This window comes from Oncorhynchus tshawytscha, linkage group LG06, assembly GCF_018296145.1.
Source record: "Oncorhynchus tshawytscha isolate Ot180627B linkage group LG06, Otsh_v2.0, whole genome shotgun sequence".
NCBI lineage: Eukaryota > Metazoa > Chordata > Actinopteri > Salmoniformes > Salmonidae > Oncorhynchus > Oncorhynchus tshawytscha.
Window position 1 is genome coordinate 24,536,655 of NC_056434.1, and position 19,365 is coordinate 24,556,019.

Here is a 19,365-nt window from a genome sequence, read left to right on the forward strand (position 1 = left end):
GTAGTATGAGAAATAACAAGTGTGCTTTGCATGCTACAAGCACATAAATAATCATATATTTTCATATGTTATAACAGAAAATAGGACTAATATAATATACTGAATAGCCAGCATCTTACTATCAAAACAAACACCCCACAGTTGTTTGAGAAACCTTGCTTTGGTAGATCCTGTGGTGTGAAGAAGGTACAATTTTCAATAAAGGAATGACAATCAAATGGTATAGTTCAGTGGAATCATTTAAAGGAATATCTAACCTGATCATCCACACCAAAAGTTCTCCAAGGTCCAAGATCCGAGCAATGTTTCTGTGAACAGTGTATGTGGAAGTAAAGAAAAAGTACAATTCAACAGCTTTTTATGCTCCAGCATGCATAACATTTTTGAACACAGCTGGAACTGAATTAGCCCAAGTATTTTTCACATCATTATGGGTGTTGTTGGACCAGAAAATGTATTTTCGACTGCAAACACCATTTCTCAAATCAATGCACTCACATGGCAAAAATATTTCCTTGGACACTGTTTCAAAGCAATGTGAATGCTTTCTTCGTAAAATAAATCATTATTGTACATATTATGTGTATGACGACACACATTTAGAGCCAAACACAATAAGGCATTTGCAAATGAATTCATTAAAAATCCTACAATGTGATTTTCTGGATTTTTTTTCTCATTTTGTCTGTCATAGTTGAAGTGTACCTATGATGAAAATTACAGGCCTCTCTCATCTTTTTAAGTGGGAGAACTTGCACAATTGGTGGCTGACTAAATACTTTTTTGCCCCACTGTATAGAGACCTGCCAAGAGGAAGGATCTTATGTGCTACATGCCTTTCAATTAATGACTTTGAACACCTTGAAATGCATTTGTTGTAAGAAATGTGCTATATATGCTGAACAAAAATATAAACTCAACATGTAAAGTGTTGGTCCCATGTTTCATGAGCTGAAATAAAAGATCCCAGAAATGTTTCATAGGCACAGAAAGCTTATTTTTGACAGGTATGGAATATCAAGAATGTGATTAAACATCATGATCATTACATATGTACACCTTGTGCTGGGGACAATAAAAGGTCACTTTAAAATGTACAGCTTTGCCACACATCACAATGCCACAGATGTCTCAAGTTTTGAGGGAGTTTGCAATTGGCATGCTGACTGCATCCACCAGAACTGTTACCATAGAATTTAATGTTCATTTCTCTACCATAAGCCACCTCCAATGTCGTTTTAGAGATTTTGGCATTACATCAAACCAGCCTCACAACTGCAGAGGTGGGTGCTGAGGAGTATTTCTGTCTGTAATAAAGCCCTTTATTGATAAAACCTATCTTGTTCGAGAGAGAATTACACTGTTATCAAAACATCACGCCAATGTAAGCCTACACCAAACACACAGTTAATTTGAAGTGTTTGTAAAAGTCACAATGTGAAAAATGAATGGCGAAAAACCATAGGAACCATTTCCGTGTTGTTATGGGTACGGACTATATGGCAGACAAGTGGCTTCAAAGCCTCTCATCAGCTATCCAGGGTTTAAATACATCATTGGTCAATGACATTCAATTCAGCATTGGAAAAAAGCACGTTTACATTTGTTCTACCTGAGCAAGTCTGACCACAAGTCAAAGACCACTATGATGACACACCAAATGTGTTTGATGGATCCTTATTTGTCTAATTCTAATGTAATCCAAAAGTAACGGAAAGTAATCAGATTACATTACTGAGTTTGGGTAATCCAAAAGGTACATTACCGATGAAAATGTTGTAGAGGTAACTAGTAACTGTTACATTTAGAAAGTTACCTACCCAACACTTTTGGTTTAATCAGTCTATAGACAATGTATGACAGCAATCAATGCTTTGGTTTTGTTTCCCTGGCACTGTTTCCACATGCTAACATTTTAACATGCCAAATCATGGGAATGATTTTAACATTGTTCGTGTGTCATGTCCAAATAATCCCTAAGTACAATATCTGAAATTGATTGTGAAGCTCAACAAAGTCACTTATAGATGATTTGAACATAATGCGCAAAAAATGCTAATATTTGAATTGGATTTGTGCCACAAATGCTCAAACGTTATTTTGTGGAAACAGTTCCAGGTAAACTAAACCAAAGCATCGATTGCTGTCATACCTTGTCCATAGACTGCTTACAGGTTAAGGAAACCAATATCTCATTTTGAAATTGCATCTTAAATTAGGAATTAAAAAAGAGAGAAGGTACAGTGTCACACCCTGACCATAGTTTGCTTTGTATGTTTCTATGTTTTGGTTGGTCAGGGTGTGATCTGAGTGGGCATTCTATGTTGGATGTCTTGTTTGTCTATTTCTATGTCTGGCCTGATATGGTTCTCAATCAGAGGCAGGTGTTAGTCATTGTCTCTGATTGGGAACCATATTTAGGTAGCCTGGGTTTCACTGTGTGTTTGTGGGTGATTGTTCCTGTCTCTGTGTTTTGCACCAGACAGGGCTGTTTTTGGTTTTCCACATTTATTGTTTTGTAGTGTTCGTGTTTATCTTTGTTTATTAAACATGAATCAATATAATCACGCTGCGTTTTGGTCCGCCTCTACTTCACCCCAAGAGAACGTTACATATAGCCTATACTTTACTTATTTAATTCTCAGACCTGCTGTTAATATACACGGCTTTTATTTAATTTATTTCTATACATAAAAATATACTTCAGGTATTGTTTTATAATGGAACATATCCCTCTGCTATGCTTTTTTAAAATTTAAATACAGTGTTTTAACTGTTTTATCAACAGATGAGTGAGAAAGCAGTCAACCACTGCCATAAAAGGACAACTTGGCAGGACGTCAAAGTAAACTCTATTATTTGTGCATGATTCTTTATATTATGTATTTTCCTGTTTATAAAACGGAAGAGGATTATAACAACTTTACAAGTGCACACAGCTGGCCGGTGCTTACATTACAAGTTTGGAGGTTTCAGCATCTAAACTACTGAGTTTTCCTGAGTTTGTCTTTTTTCCTCGCCTCACAGATGATGATTCCTGAAATAGGCCAACCAGTTTGATCTACTGCTCTGCTAACTAGCTAGCTAAAGTGTAGTTAGTGGCTAGCAAAGACAGAGAAAGGGGAGGTAACTTTTTTTCAATTAATTTCAATACAGCACATGGATTCATCATGGATTGGGCACAGAAGTTCTCTCATCGCACTGGTGAATGGTAGCTGAAAGTGTGGGCTAGAAATTATGTGCAGGAGCTTCCTGCAGGAATATGTAGTCTTGCTGAGGTCTTCTCTATGACTAATTTCATTTTTTTTTTGTAAATTGAGGGGAATATATTGAAAAAACTCACCTTGTCGGAGAGATAATTACCCACACGGCAAGGTAAGCCTACACCAAACACATACTTAATTTGAAGTGTTTGTAAAATTCACTGTGTGAAAAATGAATGGTGGAAATGCGATTGGAACTATTTCCGTGTTTGACCACAAGGTTTTATGGGTATTATGACACGTCCACTGTGGGGGACTATAACCACCTAATCAAGGAGCCCTGTGGCTGCAATGATCTCAATGCACTCGTGGGGCATTTAAGTCTTGAACGATGCCTGACAGGCAGTCCTTTCTCCCAGGCTGTGCTATCTACCAGGCTGCGTGCCACTCCCAAGACCACAGCCAATCAAATGCACGGAATAACGCAGCAAAAGTTAGTTAGGTAGTCTTCTGTTATTTATGCTAGTTATCAGCTTGCATAACTGATATGTATATAATTATAAGGGACACTTAATGTTTTGTGGATAATATTTCAATTTACAGTGGGTGAGCTCCATTCCTGACAGGCTGATCAGATTCAATAGCAGCATCAGAGACTGACAAATCAGGATGCTGCTTTGTAGGCTCTTTCACATGTAAGTCTCCTTGCAGTCAGCCTACAAGGCAGCATGCTGACTTATCAGCCTCTGAGGCTGTTATTGAATCTGATCAGCCTGCCAGGAATAGAGTGCACCCACATTTAATCGTAATCATAATGCACTTTCTGCTAATCTGCCTGCAAGCAGCTTTACCTATGAAACAGGCTACAAGCCAAAATCCTGATTTATCAGCTTTGAGGCTGAAATCTTATTTGATCAAGTCAAATCAAACTTTATTTGTCACATGCGCCAAATACATCAAGTGTAGACCTTACCATTAAATGCTTACTTACAAGCCCTTAATAACCAACAGTGCTGTTCAAAAAGAGTTAAGAAAATATTTTACAAATAAACAAAATAAATAAATAAAAACAAAATAATAATAACGAGGCTATATACAGGGGGTACCGGTACCGAGTCAGTGTGCGGGGGTACAGGTTAGTTGAGGTAATTTGTACATGTAGGTAAGGGTGAAGTGACTATGCATTGGTAATGAACAGTGGGTAGCAGCAGTGTACAAAACAAATAGAGGGGGGGTCAATGTAAATAGTCTGGTGGCCATCTGATTAATTGTTCAGCAGTCTTATGGCTTGGGGGTAGAAGCTGTTAAAAGGAGCCTTTTGGTCCTAAACTTGGCGCTCCGGTACCTCCTGCCGTGCGATAGAGAAAACAGTCTATGACTTGGGTGACTGGAGTCTGACAATTTAATGGGCTTTCCTCTGACACCGCCTATTATATACAGTTGAAGTCGGAAGTTTACATACACCTTAGCCAAAAACATTTAAACTCAGTTTTTCACAGTTCCTGACATTTAATCCTAGTTAAAATCCCCTGTCTTAGGTCAGTTAGGATCACCACTTTATTTTAAGAATGTGAAATGTCAGAATAATGGTAGAGAGAATGATTTATTTCAGATTTTATTTATATTATCACATTCCCAGTGGGTCAGAAGTTTACATACCAAATGCTAATTTAGTGTAGCATTGCCTTTAAATTCTTCAACTTGGGTCAAACATTTCAGGTAGCCTTCCACAAGCTTCCCATAATAACTTGGGTGAATCTTGACCCATTCCTCCTGGCAGAGCTGGTGTAACTGAGTCAGGTTTGTAGGCCTCTTTGCCACACATTTTCAGGTCTGTCCACAAATTTTATATGGGATTGAGGTCAGGGCTTTGTGATGGCCATTCCAATACCTTGACTTTGTTGTCCTTAAGCTATTTTGCTACAACTTTGGAAGTATGCTTGGGGTCATTGTCCATTTGGAAGAACCATTTGCAACCAAGCTTTAACTTCCTGACTGATGTTTTGAGATGTTGCTTCAATATATCCACATAATTTTCTTTCCTCATGATGCCACCTACTTTGTGAAGTGCACCAGTCCCTCCTGCAGCAAAGCACCCCCACAACATGATGCAGCCACCCCCGTGCTTCACGGTTGGGATGGTGTTCTTCGGATTGCAAGCCTCCGCGTTTTTCCTCCAAACATAACGATGGTAATTATGGCCAAACAGTTCTATTTTTGTTTCATCAGACCAGAGGACATTTCTCCAAAAAGTCCGATCTTTGTCCCCATGTGCAGTTGTAAACCGTAGTCTGGCTTTTTTAAATCGCGGTTTTGGAGCAGTGTCTTCTTCCTTGCTGAGCGGGCTTTCAGGTTATGTCGATATAGGACTCGTTTAACTATGGATATAGATACTTTTGTACCTGTTTCCTTCAGCATCTCCAGAAGGTCCTTTGCTGTTGTTCTGGGATTGATTTGCACTTTTCACACCAAAGTACGTTCATCTCCAGGAGACAGAAAGAGTCTCCTTCCTGAGCGGTATGACGGCTGAGGGGTCCCATGGTGTTTATACTTGCGTACTATTGTTTGTACAGATGAACGTGGTACCTTCAGGCATTTGAAAATTGATCACAAGGATGAACCAGACTTGTAGAGGTCTACAATTTTTTTTCCTGAGGTCTTGGCTGATTTCTCTTGATTTTGCCATGATGTCAAGCAAAGGGGCACTGATTTTGAAGGTAGGCCTTGAAATACATCCACAGGTACACCTCCAATTGACTAAAATGATGTAAATTAGCCAGAAGCTTCTAAAGCCATGACATTTTCTGGAATTTTCCAAGCTGTTTAAAGGCACAGTCAACTTAGTGTATGTAACTTCTGACCCACTGGAACTGTGATACAGTGAATTATAAGTGAAATAATCTATCTGTAAACAATTGTTAGAAAAATTATTTGTGTCATGCACAAAGTAGATGGCCTAACCGACTTCCCAAAACTATAGTTTGCTAACAAGACATTTGTGGAATGTTGGAAAAACTAGTTTTAATGATTCCAACCTAAGTATATGTAAACTTTCAACTTCAACTGTAGGTCCTTGATGGCAGGAAGCTTGGCCCCAGTGATGTACTGGGCCGTACGCACAACCCTCTGTAGTGCCTTGCGGTCAGATGCCAAGCAGTTGCCATACCAGGCGGTGATGCAACCGGTCAGGATGCCCTCGATGGTGCAGCTGTAGAACTTTTTGAAGATCTGGGGACCCATGCCAAATCTTTTCAGTCTCCTGAGGGGGAAAAGGTTTTGTCGTGCCCTCTTCTCCGACAGTCGTGGTGTGTTTGGACCATGATAGTTTGTTGGTGATGTGGACACCAAGGAACTTGAAACTCTCGACCTGCTCCACTACAGCCCCGTCGATGTTAATGGGGGCCTTTTCAGCCTGCCTTTTCCTGTAGTCCACGATCAGCTTCTTTGTCTTTGTCACTGCCAGTTCTCTGACCTCCTCCCTATATGCCGCCTCATTGTTGTCGGTGATCAGGCCTACCACTGTTGTGTCGTCAGCAAACTTAATGATGGTGTTGGAGTCGTGTCTGGCCACGCAGTCGCTGGTGAACAGAGAGTACAGGCGGGGAATAAGTACACACCCCTGAGGGGCCAAAGTGTTGAGGACCAGTGTGTCTAATGTGTTGTTGCCTACCCTTACCACCTGGGGGCAGCCCATCAGGAAGTCCAGGATCCAGTTGCAGAGGGAGGTGTTTAGTCCCAGGGTCTTTAGCTTAGTGACAAGCTTTTTGGGCACTATGGTGTTGAACGCTGAGCTGTAGTCAATGAACAGCATTCTCACATAGTATGTTCCATTTGTCCAGGTGGGAAAGGGCAGTGTGGAGTGCAATAGAGATTGCATCATCTGAGGATCTGTTGGGGCGGTATGCGAATTTGAGTGGGTCTAGGGTATCCGGGATGATGCTGTTGATGTGAGCCAAGACCAGTCTTTCAAAGCACTTCATGGCTATGGATGTGAGTGCTACAGGGCGTTAATCATTTAGGTAGGTTACCTTCACTTCCTTATGCACAGGGACTATGGTGGTCTACTTGAAACATGTAGGTATTACAGACTCGGTCAAGGAGAGGTTGAAAATATCAGTGAAGACACTTGCCAGTTGGTCCGCGCATGCTTGAGTACACGTCCTGGTAATCCGTCTGGCCCCGCGGCTTTGTGAATGTTGACCTGTTTAAAGGTCTTGCTCACATCGGCTACCAAGAGCGTTATCACACAGTCATCCAGAACAGCTGGTGCTCCTGTGCATGCTTCAGTGTTGCTTGCATCGAAGCGAGCATAAAAGGCGTTTAGCTCGTCTGGTAGACTCGCAGGACTGGGTTTCCCTTTGTAGTCCGTAATAGTTTTCAAGCCCTACCACATCCGACGAGCGTCAGAGCCGGTGTAGTAGGATTCAATCTTAATCCTTTATTAATGTTTTGCTTGTTTGGTGGTTCATCTGAGGGCATAGCGGGATTTCTTATAAGCGTCCAGAATACTGTCCCGCTCCTTGAAAGCGGCAGCTCTAGCCTTTAGCTCGATGCGGATGTTGCCTGTAATCCATGGCTTCTGGTTGGGATATGTACATATGGTCACTGTGGGGACGATGCCGTCGATGCACGTATTGATGAAGCCGATGACTGAGGTGGTAAACTCCTCAATGCAATTGTATGAATCCCGGAACATATTCCAGTGTGTGTTAGCAAAACAGTCCTGTAGCGTAGCATCCGCGTCATCTAACCACTTCCGTATTGAGCTGGTACTAGTACTTCCTGCTTTAGTTTTTGCTTGTATGCAGGAATCAGGAGGATAGAATTATGGACAGATTTGCCAAATGGAGGGCGGGGGAGAGCTTTGTATGCATCTCTGTATGTAGTGTAAAGGTGATCTAGAGTCCCCGGTCACTAGAGGCGCCGCTTCTGCATGAGCATTTTCTTGTTTGCTTATGGCCTTATAGAGTTGGTTGAGTGCTGTCTTTGTGTCAGCATCGGTCTGTGGTGGTAAATCGACGGCTACGAATAATATAGATGAGTACTCGCTTGGTAGATATTGTGGTCTACAGCTTCTCATAAGGTACTCTACCTCAGGCGAGCAATACCTCGAGACTTCTTGAATATTAGACATTGCGTACCAGTTGTTATTGACAAATAGACACACACCCTTAGGCCTCCCGAGTGGCGCAGTGGTCTACGGCACTGTATCGCACAAGAGATCTTGGTTTGAGTCCAGGCTCTGTCGCAGCCGGCTGCGACCATGAGACCCATGGGGCGGTACACAATCAGCCCAGCGCCGTCCGGGTTAGGGGAGGGTTTGGCCGGCAGGGATGTTCTTGTCCCATCACGCACTAGCAACTCCTGTGGCGGGCCGGGCGCAATGCCCACTGACACGGTCACCAGGTGTATGGTGTTTCTTCTGACACATTGGTGCAGCTGGCTTCCGGGTTAAGCGGGCAATGTGTCAAGAAGCAGTGCCGCTTGGCTGGGTTGTGTTTCGGAGGACGCGCAGCTCTTGGCCTTCACCTCTCCAGAGTCCGTTTGGGAGTTGCAGCAATGGGACAAGACTATAACTACCAATTGGATACCACGAAATTGGGGAGAAAAAAAACAAAATAATATAAATATGTATATATATATATATATTTTAATAAAAGACACACCCCCACCCCTCGTCTTACCAGACACAGCTTCTCTGTTCTGCCGGTGCATGGAAAATCCCGCCAGCTCTATATTATCTGTGTCGTCGTCAGCCATGACTCGGTGAAACATAAGATATTACAGTTTTAATGTCCCGTTGGTAGGATAATCTTAATCGTAGGTCATCAATTGTATTTTCCAATGATTGTATGTTAGCCAGTAGAACAGATGGCAGTGGGAGTTTACTCACTCGCCTAGGGATTCTCAGAAGGCAGCCCGACCTGCGCCCCCTTTTCCTCCATCTTTTCTTCACGCAAATGATCGGGATTTGGGCCTGTTCCCGGAAAAGCAGTATATCCTTCTCTTCAGACTTGCTAAAGTAAAACACTTCTTCCAGTTTAAGGTAAGTAATCACTGTTCTGATGTCCAGAAGTTATTTTCGATCATAAGAGATGGTAGCAGCAACATTATGTACAAAAACTAGTTACAAACTAACAAAATAGCCATCAACTTTGGCGCCATCAGATGCATGATAACCACCTCATCAAAGAGCCCTGTGGCTGTGTTGATAACAATGTGCTTATAGGGCATTTAAGCAAATATTATCCATAAAACATGAAGTGTCCCTTACAATTATACACATATCAGTTACGCAAGCTAAAAAAAAGCATTGATAATAAACATGCTAGTTAGCTATCTAGGTAACACTACTACCTACCTAACTAGCTAACTAGCTGGCTCACTCACAAGACTAGCCAAGTTAGCTGCATTGCTTGCATGCGATTGGCTGTGGTCTTGGGGGTGGCACACAGCCTGGGAGACAGAGATGCCTGTCAGGCATTGTTCGGGGCTTAAATGCCCCACCAGGTCTTACTTAGCTCTTTCACAAGCTCTTAGCTCAGGGTAAGGACATTTAGCTTGCAAACATTCTAACTTATAAACTGATAATTAGCTCCAAACACAAATTAAAGCATGATGTTAGCATGAAATGTGCCATCCCTTAGCGTAGCAATAATAAAATCACTCCTATTTATAGGGTGTTTCGATTGTGTGCAAGTTGGATTGAACAGAATCTCTGAGTGTTTGTCAGGTACAGGGGAAGTGCACTAAGACCAATCCTTAGAAGTCTTGAGTAAAATCAAATACGTTTTGCGATTTTTCTTTGAATACAATTTATGTTTTTAATCTCAACATTACAACTTTTGTTATGTCTTGACCGTGAGAAAATGATATCGTGATCAGGAGAAAACAACTTTTATTTGGTTGTGATCTTTTTTATTCATGTCTGTTCTGGACTTCCGTATTAAAGTGTGTGTGAATAAGTAAACTATTTAAAAATTATATAATTCACAAGTCAGGCAAAAAAAAGCACACGATTCTCTTTCTCACCATTAGGTGTTGCCAAATGTCTTTCTTTTGTTCCTGGGAAAGCCAAGTCCATAGGCCAGGGTTTGACATACTGTATGATACTATCTTTAACCAAATCTGGAACCCTTCTTGTCAGGGTTGCTCTGACCTCTTTTGGAGGTAAAATATTTATATAGTGTCTAACACTGTCCCTGTCGATGCAATATTTATATAATTCAAAGGGTGACCTCTGTAGCCCATTTCTCTATCAAATGTAAATGTTTTGGTACTCAATTGATTGTTTAAAATATAAATACTTCTTATTGGTTACACTATAATTGTCTAAGAGCCATCTCCCCACTAACCAAACCAACAGAGTAGTGTAGGACAAGTTTTTGATGTCCACAAAACAACCTAGAAAAAATAGCCTAGTGTAGGTAGACTATATGCTCATTGACCACATTATTTCCATTTTTGCATTTACCCCAGCTATTATATTTAAATGATAAATATTTGTCACTTATAGTGGGCTTGATGTCTATATATTTTGTCTGGGGAGCAACTTTGGTTTTAAAGGTGGAGGGGACATAATATTCAAAATAAATGTTTATCCAGTCGGATAAACACTCCAAACACCGCTCAGAGGCGTCCTCATGGTCCTGAAGCACACCGTCGCCTCATTTTGTATCACATTCCAATGATAAAACTGGGGGGACAAAAATGCAATTTCAGAATGTGGGGGGACATAGTCCCTACTGAAAGTTGTGCCTCCGTATTTTGTTATTGGTCAATTAATGGAATGGGCTGCAATAGCACCCTCCAATATCAGATGAGTGTATGGGATAAACACTTGAGAGAGACTACATAGCCTCAAGGTTAGAGCGTTAGACCAGTAACTGAAAGGTTACTGGTTCAGATCCCAGAGCTGACAAGGTGAAAACCTGTCACGGTGCCCTTGAGCAAGGCACTTAACCCAAATTTCTCCAGAGACACTGGACAATGGTGACCCTGGTCGTGAATCCACTCCCTGTGGGTGTCTCAGGGGGAGTTGGGATACACAAAAAAAACACATTGTACAAGTGTGTAACAGGACAAATATAAGCACCCCCCATGTTATTATTATTACCTAGGCTATAGGCTGCTTTTGGACACGATTGCCTCACAGGAGGTTGGTGGCACCTTAATTGGGGAGGACGGGCTCGTGGTAATGGCTGGAGCGGAATCAGTGGAATGGTATCAAATAAATCAATCATATGCTTTCCATGTGTTTGATGCCATTCCATTCGCTCAATTCCAACTATTATTATCAGCCGTCCTCCCCTCAGCAGCCTCCACTGGTTGGCTGATTTCTTAATGAATCATCATCTGTGAGGCGAGGAAAAAAGACAAACTCAGGAAAACTCAGTAGTTTAGATGCTGAAACCTCCAAACTTGTAATGTAAGCACCGGCCAGCTGTGTGCACTTGTAAAGTTGTTATAATCCTCTTCCGTTTTATAAACAGGAAAATACATAATATAAAGAATCATGCACAAATAATAGAGTTTACTTTGACGTCCTGCCAAGTTGTCCTTTTATGGCAGTGGTTGACTGCTTTCTCACTCATCTGTTGATAAAACAGTTAAAACGCTGTATTTAAAAAAATCAAGCATAGCAGAGGGATATGTTCCATTATAAAACAATACCTGAAGTATATTTTTATGTATAGTAATAAATTAAATAAAAACAGCAGGTATGGGAACTAAGTAAGTAAAGTATAGGCTATACCTTCTCTCTTTTTAAATTCCTAATTTAAGATGGAAGGGGGATCTGCACAACATGAGTTAAAGGGATAGTTCACCCAAATAAAAAAATTAAATATTGGTTTCCTTAACCTGTAAGCAGTCTATGGACAAGGTATGACAGCAATCTATGCTTTGGTTTAGTTTACCTGGCACTGTTTTCACGTACTAACATTTGAGCATTTGTGTTCAAATCATCTATAAATGACTTTGTTGAGCTTCACAATCAATTTGAGATATTGTACTTAGGGATTAATTGGACATGACGCACGAACAATGTTAAAATCGGTCTCATGATTTGGCATGTTAAAATATTAGCATGTGGAAACAGTGCCAGGGAAACAAAACCAAAGCATTGACTGCTGTCATACCTTGTCTATAGACTGATTAAACCAACAGTGTTGGGTAGGTAACTTTCTAAATGTAACAGTTACTAGTTACCTCTACAACATTTGAATCAGTAATGTAACTTTTGGATTACCCAAACTCAGTAACGTAATCTGATTACTTTCAGTTACTTTTGGATTACATTAGAAGAAGACAAAAAATTATCCATCAAACGCATTTGGTGTGTCATCATAGTGGTCTTTGACTTGTGGTCAGACTTGCTCAGGTAGAACAAACTTAAACTCGTGCTTTTTTCCAATGCTGATTTGAATGTCATTGATCAATGATGTATGATGTATATAAACCCTGGATTGCTGATGAGAGGCTTTGAAGCCACCGGTTGACCATATAGTCCGCCACAGTACCCATAACAATACGGAAATGGTTCCAATGGTTTTTCCGCCATTCATTTTTCACATCGTGAATTTTACAAACATTTCAAATTAACTGTGTGTTTGGTGTAGGCTTACATTGATGTGACGTTTTGATAACCGTGTAATTCTCTCTCGGACAAGGTAAGTTTGATCAATATAATTCGCCTCAATTTACTCTAAAAATGTCAATATGCTAATTAGCAACAGAAAATACCTCAGCAAGACTACAAATTCCTGCATGAAGCTCCTGCACTTCAGTTGACATTTACCACCAGATCAGAGACCTGTACCCAATCCCATGATGAATCCATGTGCTGTATTGAAATTAATTGAATAAAGTGTTAAACTTCTTGCGTCCTCTTTCTCTGTCTTAGCTAGCCACAAACTACACGTTAGCTAGCTAGTTAGCAGAGCAGTAGACAAACAAAATAGCCTAGATGATTGTTTGTAAACCATGTCTACTTCAGACCTTAAGACAATTTTCAAGGATGAGCATAAGAGCTTTAAAAAGGGAGAAGACCACTATAAGTCTACTCATGTGGAGAAGTGCAGCTAAAGTGAGGCCAGAATGAGGGATAAAGTTTATCCTGTGTAGGTGAGTGTAGCTATTAAGTTCAGTTTGAGCATCTTAACAACACAATGTGTTGAATACGGCTGTCAACATTTTTAATAAATTATATAATCATTAACCAGAGGATATGGATACCAGAGTGTTGTCATTAATGAGAATGAATCAAAAAATCTATTGACATTCAGAATTGATTTTGTTAGACATACAGCCTGTATTGTAGTTTCATGACCAGAGACAAATCTTCAAAGGCAAAGTATTTATTTATTCAGAGTGGTACATGCATTCACACAATCTTGCTTTATAGAATCCTTCCCACTATATGTTTGATAAGTCAAGTGTTAAAATCCCAAGTTTGTCACGAATCCCGCCGAAGATGGTGCCTCTTCCTGTTCGGGCGGCACTCGGCGGTCGTCGTCGCCGGCCTACTAGCTGCCACCGATCCCCTTTTCTGTTTCATTTAGTTGTGTCTGATTTGTTGCACCTGTTTCGTGTTTAGGTTTGGCTGTGGGCTATTTAAACCCAGTAGGCCCGCCGGCTTTTGTGTGGGCTTGTTTTTCTGTTTATGGTGTTTGATTATTCCTGTGGTTTCTTTTTTCCGATCAGTTTTGTCCTGTTTGTTTGGACTGGGACTTTACGCGCCCTTGTGTGTGTGGCGTGACCGTCTCTCTGGTTTTGTTGGAATATTAAAGATCCACATCTTTTGAACTACCCTGCTCTCTGCGCCTGACTCCTGCACTCACTACTTATTGAAGCCGTGACAAAGTTACCAATTATACATTTATGGAAAAACTGCACTTGTTCTCTTGAAAATGACAGTTTATTAAATATTCTACATCTGTAATGTAATCAATCAAATCAAACTTAATTTATATAGCACATTTCTTACAACTAATGTGTTCAAAGTCACACATTGAAAGGCATGTGGCACATCCTTCCCCTTGCCAGGTCTCTATAGGTGACCAGGGGATTCTCTCTACCACATGAGAATGCCTCCGTGGAGCTCATACAGGTAGCCATGCAGCTATTTTGGCGGTTCACAATATCGGCCATATGGATGTGGAATGCGAGTGGAGGAAGCCAGCCGTGCCCAACCAGGTGCCGTCAATGGAGGACCTGTACCCGGCCAAAGACTACAACCCTCTGTCCTGCGAGCCCACAGAGGAGGATCTTCAGTGGCTATGGAACCGTCTCTGGGGCAGGTTCAGTGGAATGGCATGTCTCCTTGAACCTGAGCCAGAACAACTGCTACCCTCCTTGTTAACCCTTTCTGTACCAGACATTGTTCAAGAGCACCTGGGGCATGCAGCCATCCTGGCTGTCATGGCGCTCTCGGTGGAGCAGTAGGAGGCTATACGGCAGGCAACAGTTGGACAGCGCACCAACCGCAACTGGCACACAATGAGGAGGAGGTCGACGGCCAGCAAGTATAAATCTGTGGTTAGGGCCAAGAGCGTTACTCCATCGCTGCTAAAAAGTCTCAGTCTTTGGATGGGGTTTTGTCTGTAATGTGGGGCTCAGATAACAAAAAGGAGGGCATCAAGGCATTCAAAATGGCTTTAGGCATGTGCAGGAATCAGGGCTTTGGGTCACAGGATCTGGGATCCTGGGTGCCCCACCAGATGGTCTGGTGAACTCCACAGCAGTGATGGAGGTCAAGTGTACCTATGGTGCAAGGGACCTTACCATTGAAGAGGCAGTGAAGTCAAAGGATTTTATCCGTGAAGACCATCCTTACTGGCACCCGGTCCAAGGTCAGCTCCACATCCCTGGAATGGACACCTGCTTCTTCGTTGTGTGGAACCCCAAAGCTTCCATCACACACCCCATCGAGCATGACAGCCTCTAGCAGACTCATATTGCTCCTCCTGTCAGTACCTGTTTTCGGGAAGTGAATGGTCCAAAAATATTCCACTTAGTTCAAACACACACACAAGGCTCCCAGAATAGGTTATAATATACAAGCTTTGCTCAAAACTTTATCATGGGCACAGTGGGAATGGACATCTTGCTGAAGGCAGTAGCAAGTTTCAGTTTCATTCAGTAGTACAACACGATTCACATTGCATGTCATCATAGGCACATTGGGAATTTATATCTGTGATGTTTAAATTACAGTACCAGGCAAAAGTTTGGATAAACATTTTTATTTATTTTACTAGACAAGTCAGTTAAGAACAAATTCTTATTTTCAATGACAGCCTAGGAACAGTCGGTTAACTGCCTGTTCAGGAGCAGAACAACAGATTTATACCTTGTCAGCCCAGGGGTTTGAACTTGCAACCTTCCGGTTACAAGACCAGTGCTCTTACCACTAGGCTACCTACTCCTTCAAAGGTTTTCATTATTTTTACAATGTTCTACATTGTAGAATAATAGTGAAGACATCACAACTGTGATTCCATAACACATATGGAATCATGTAGAAACCAACAATGTGTTAAAAATACTTTTTTAGATTTTTGATTCTTCAAAGTAGCCACTCTTTACCTTGATGACAGCTTTGCACACTTTTGGCATTCTCTCCACCAGCTTCATGAGGAATGCTTTTCCAACAGCCTTGAAGGATTTCCCAAGTATTCTGAGCACTTGTTGGCTGCTTTTCCTTCACTCTGCGGTCCAACTCATCCCAAACCATCTCAAATTTTGACTTCCACCGGTGTAATGTCCATTGCTCGTGTTTCTTGACCCAAGCAAGTCTCTTATTATTGTTGGTGTCCTTTAGTAGTGGTTTCTTTGCAATAATTCAATCATGAAGGCCTGATTCTGACAGTCTCCTCTGAACAGTTGATGTTGAGATATGTCTCTTACATGAACTCCGTGAAGCATTTATTTGGGCTGGAATCTGAGGTGCAGTTAACTCTAATGAATTTATCCTCTGCAGCAGAGGTAACTCTGGCTCTTCCTTTTCATTCTAGCCATAATATGGACTTGGTCTATCTTCTGTATACCACCCCTACCTTGTCACAACACAACTGATTGGCTCAAATGGATTAAACTCTCTAGGGTAGGGGGCAGCATTCTGAGTTTTGGATGAAAATCATGCCCAAATTACACAGCCTGCTACACAGAAGATATGATATGCATATAAGATTAGATTTAGATAGAAAACACTCTAAAGTTTCCAAAACTGTTAAAATAGTGTCTGTGAGTATAACAGAACTGATTTAGCAGGCGAAAACCTGATAAATCCATTCAGGAAGTAGTTTTTTTAGTTGGTTTTGTAGTTTCTATTCAATGCCATTACAGTATCCATTGACTTAGGACTCCATTTGCAGTTCCTATGCTTTCCACTAGATGTCAACAGTGTTTAGAAATCGTTTCAGGCTTCTATTCTTATAAATGAGGGAGTAAGACCAGTCTGAACGAGTGGACCCTAACGTGTCGAAGAGCTTTTTCAGGCGCATGTGCATTTCTTGTTTACCTTTTATATTGACGACGTCATTGTCCGGTTGAAATATTATAGATCATTTAGGCTAAAAAACAACCTGAGGATTGAATATAAACATCGTTTGACATGTTTCTATGAACTTTACGGATACAATTTGGATTTTTTTGTCTGATTGTTTTGACTGAGTTTGAGCCTGTGGATTACTGAAGAAAACGCGCTAACAAAACGGAGGTTTTTGGATATGAAGAGACTTCATCGAACAAAAGGAACATTTATTGAGTAAATGAATGTCTTCTGATTGCCACCATATGAAGATCATCAAAGGTAAGGGATTAATTTTATCTCTGTTTCTGAGTTTTGTAACGCTTCTGCTTGGCTGGTTACTGTTTGTAATCATTTGTCAACTGGGCTATGTTCTGGGCTAGGTATGTTCTGGGCTAGGTATACTTTCGCCGAAAAGCATTTTATAAATATGACACTGTGGTTGGTTTAACAAGAAGTTAATCTTTAAACCTATGTAAAATATGTTTTGTTTTCTGAATTTTTATAATGAGCATTTCTGTAATTGAATTTGGCATTCTGCAACCTCACTGGATGTTGGCCAGATGGGACGCTAGTATCCCACGTACCCTAGAGAGGTTAAGAAGGAAAGAAATTCCACAAATTAACAAGGCACACCTGTTTATGGAAATGCATTCCAGGTGACTACCCAATTAAACTGGTTGAGAGAATGCCAAGTGTGTGCAAAGCTGTCATCAAGGAAAAGAGTGGCTACTTTGACAAATCTCAAATGTAAAATATACTTAGATTTGTTTAACTTTTTTTTGGTTACTACATGATTCCATATGTGTTATGTCATAGTTTTGATGTCTTCACTATTATTCTACAATGTAGAAAATAGTACAAATAAAGAAAATCCCTTTAATGAGTAGGTGTGTCCAAACATTTGACGAGTACTGTATATCTTACCCCCAGAATGAAAGAGTACATCACTTCCAGCAGATCTCCTTGCTGAGCGTGGCGTTGATCGTGCACCACTTCTCGTGGGGTGTGCCTGATGTTCCGCAGGTCAAGCCTCTTGTCTAAAACATGGGGAAAAGGGGACATGAAGTCAGAATTTTGATGCAGCTACAAATTCAATGTTTTACACAATATTGTATCGTATTTGATGAGTTATTGACCTATCTGTCCACAGGCTCGATGTGCTGTAGTCTCCACAACTGGACGCTTATGCTCAGATCACCCCGGCATAGGATGTCCATGCATCAGATGGTTCAAAGGATGTTCTGTTGGAAAAACAAAGATACATTTAATCAATGATGGGTATTTTTCAATGCCGTATCAACATCTTTATCTGGACAGAAAATGCATTGTTTATCATAACACAAACCCCCCTTGGACAATTTGCCAAGTGGTCCATCAACCCCCAACCTCATGCCTCATTGTTTGTTCTTGTTTCCCAATCATCAGTCTGGATCTTCCACTTCTGCCATGGTGGATGAGCTTCCTTTTCTGGTAAATACAGACCCAATTTCTTTCCCACCGAAAAATGGCAGCTGCAGACCCAAGTGTTGTCACTGGGTTTCGGGTAGGCCCATCTGTAAGATAAAAAAAGAAAAGAGCAAGGGGAACCACTACTTCAAGGTCTCAGAGAAAGTGACGTCACCGATTGAACCGCTATTTAGCGTGCACCACAGCTAACTAAGCTAGCCGTTTCACATCCGTTACATATACAACTGTACTTCTGATTCTAATTATCTAGAGGAAAGTTTAAACCGTTAGCTGTGAAGTCACTGAAAGTGACTGACATGCAGGGATGTAACATAAGGATTTTGGGCACCGGCCAGCCGACCATGATTTCTACATTCAGGTCCTAAATCTGTGGCATGTGATGTTTGTAAAGGCAAAATTTCACTGCTGTGTTAGGCTAGTTTGGCACAGGTTCTACTAAGTATTTTACTGCTGTGTCAAGTTCTAGCCTCGGGCTAGCTTAATGTATATCCCTGCTGATATGTATAACTGACTTCACAGGTCATTTGATTCGTCATGTACAGATGCACTCATGGAACAAAAACGTTTGTGTTTTGTATGGGGAAACATTGAGCCTGCAAGTCCTTTGTGAGTTAGCTAGCCAACTTTAGCTGATGTAGATAACTAGTCAACCAAGGTGTCTAACTAGCTAGGTAACCTGGTGATATTTAGCTAGCTAGTTAACATTAGCTCACCGTTCGTGTAGTCAGACTTTTGTAAGTGGTGACATTCTAGCTAACCAACTATCCTTGCCCTGGTGCTGGCCTAATGTTAGCTAGCAAGTCTGACTACACGACTGGTGAGAACGTTAACTAGCTAGCTAAATCAAAATCAAATCAAATGTAATTGTCACATACACGTGTTTAGCAGATGTTGACAAAAGTACACGTCCAGATAAAGAAAGATCTCTTAATAACAAGGGGTTAAATATTTTTCCAATTTTCTCTACAATAGGGGAGGCATTTTAATTGGTTCTTTCTGATCTTTTCAAACTTTAATACCAAAATATGTGATCACATATTTTACAGGAATATTCCATATTGAACCTTGTTATTGTAGTCTATCAAGTCTCATACTAGTCAGACATTATTACATTTACAGTTTAAGTGGGAAGTTTACATACACCTTAGCCAAATACATTTA

General features: G+C 40.9%; 1 long non-coding RNA gene across 1 annotated transcript; it reads right to left on the minus strand.

Annotated features, from left to right (window-relative positions):
• Nucleotides 1-257: 257 nt before the first annotated feature.
• LOC112253341 lies at nucleotides 258-18,363 on the minus strand. The gene is made up of 4 exons (XR_002953982.2): nucleotides 17,874-18,363; nucleotides 17,662-17,774; nucleotides 14,988-15,179; nucleotides 258-308 (listed from the first exon to the last, which is right to left on the minus strand). It is a non-coding gene; the product is annotated as an uncharacterized LOC112253341 (long non-coding RNA).
• Nucleotides 18,364-19,365: the final 1,002 nt, after the last annotated feature.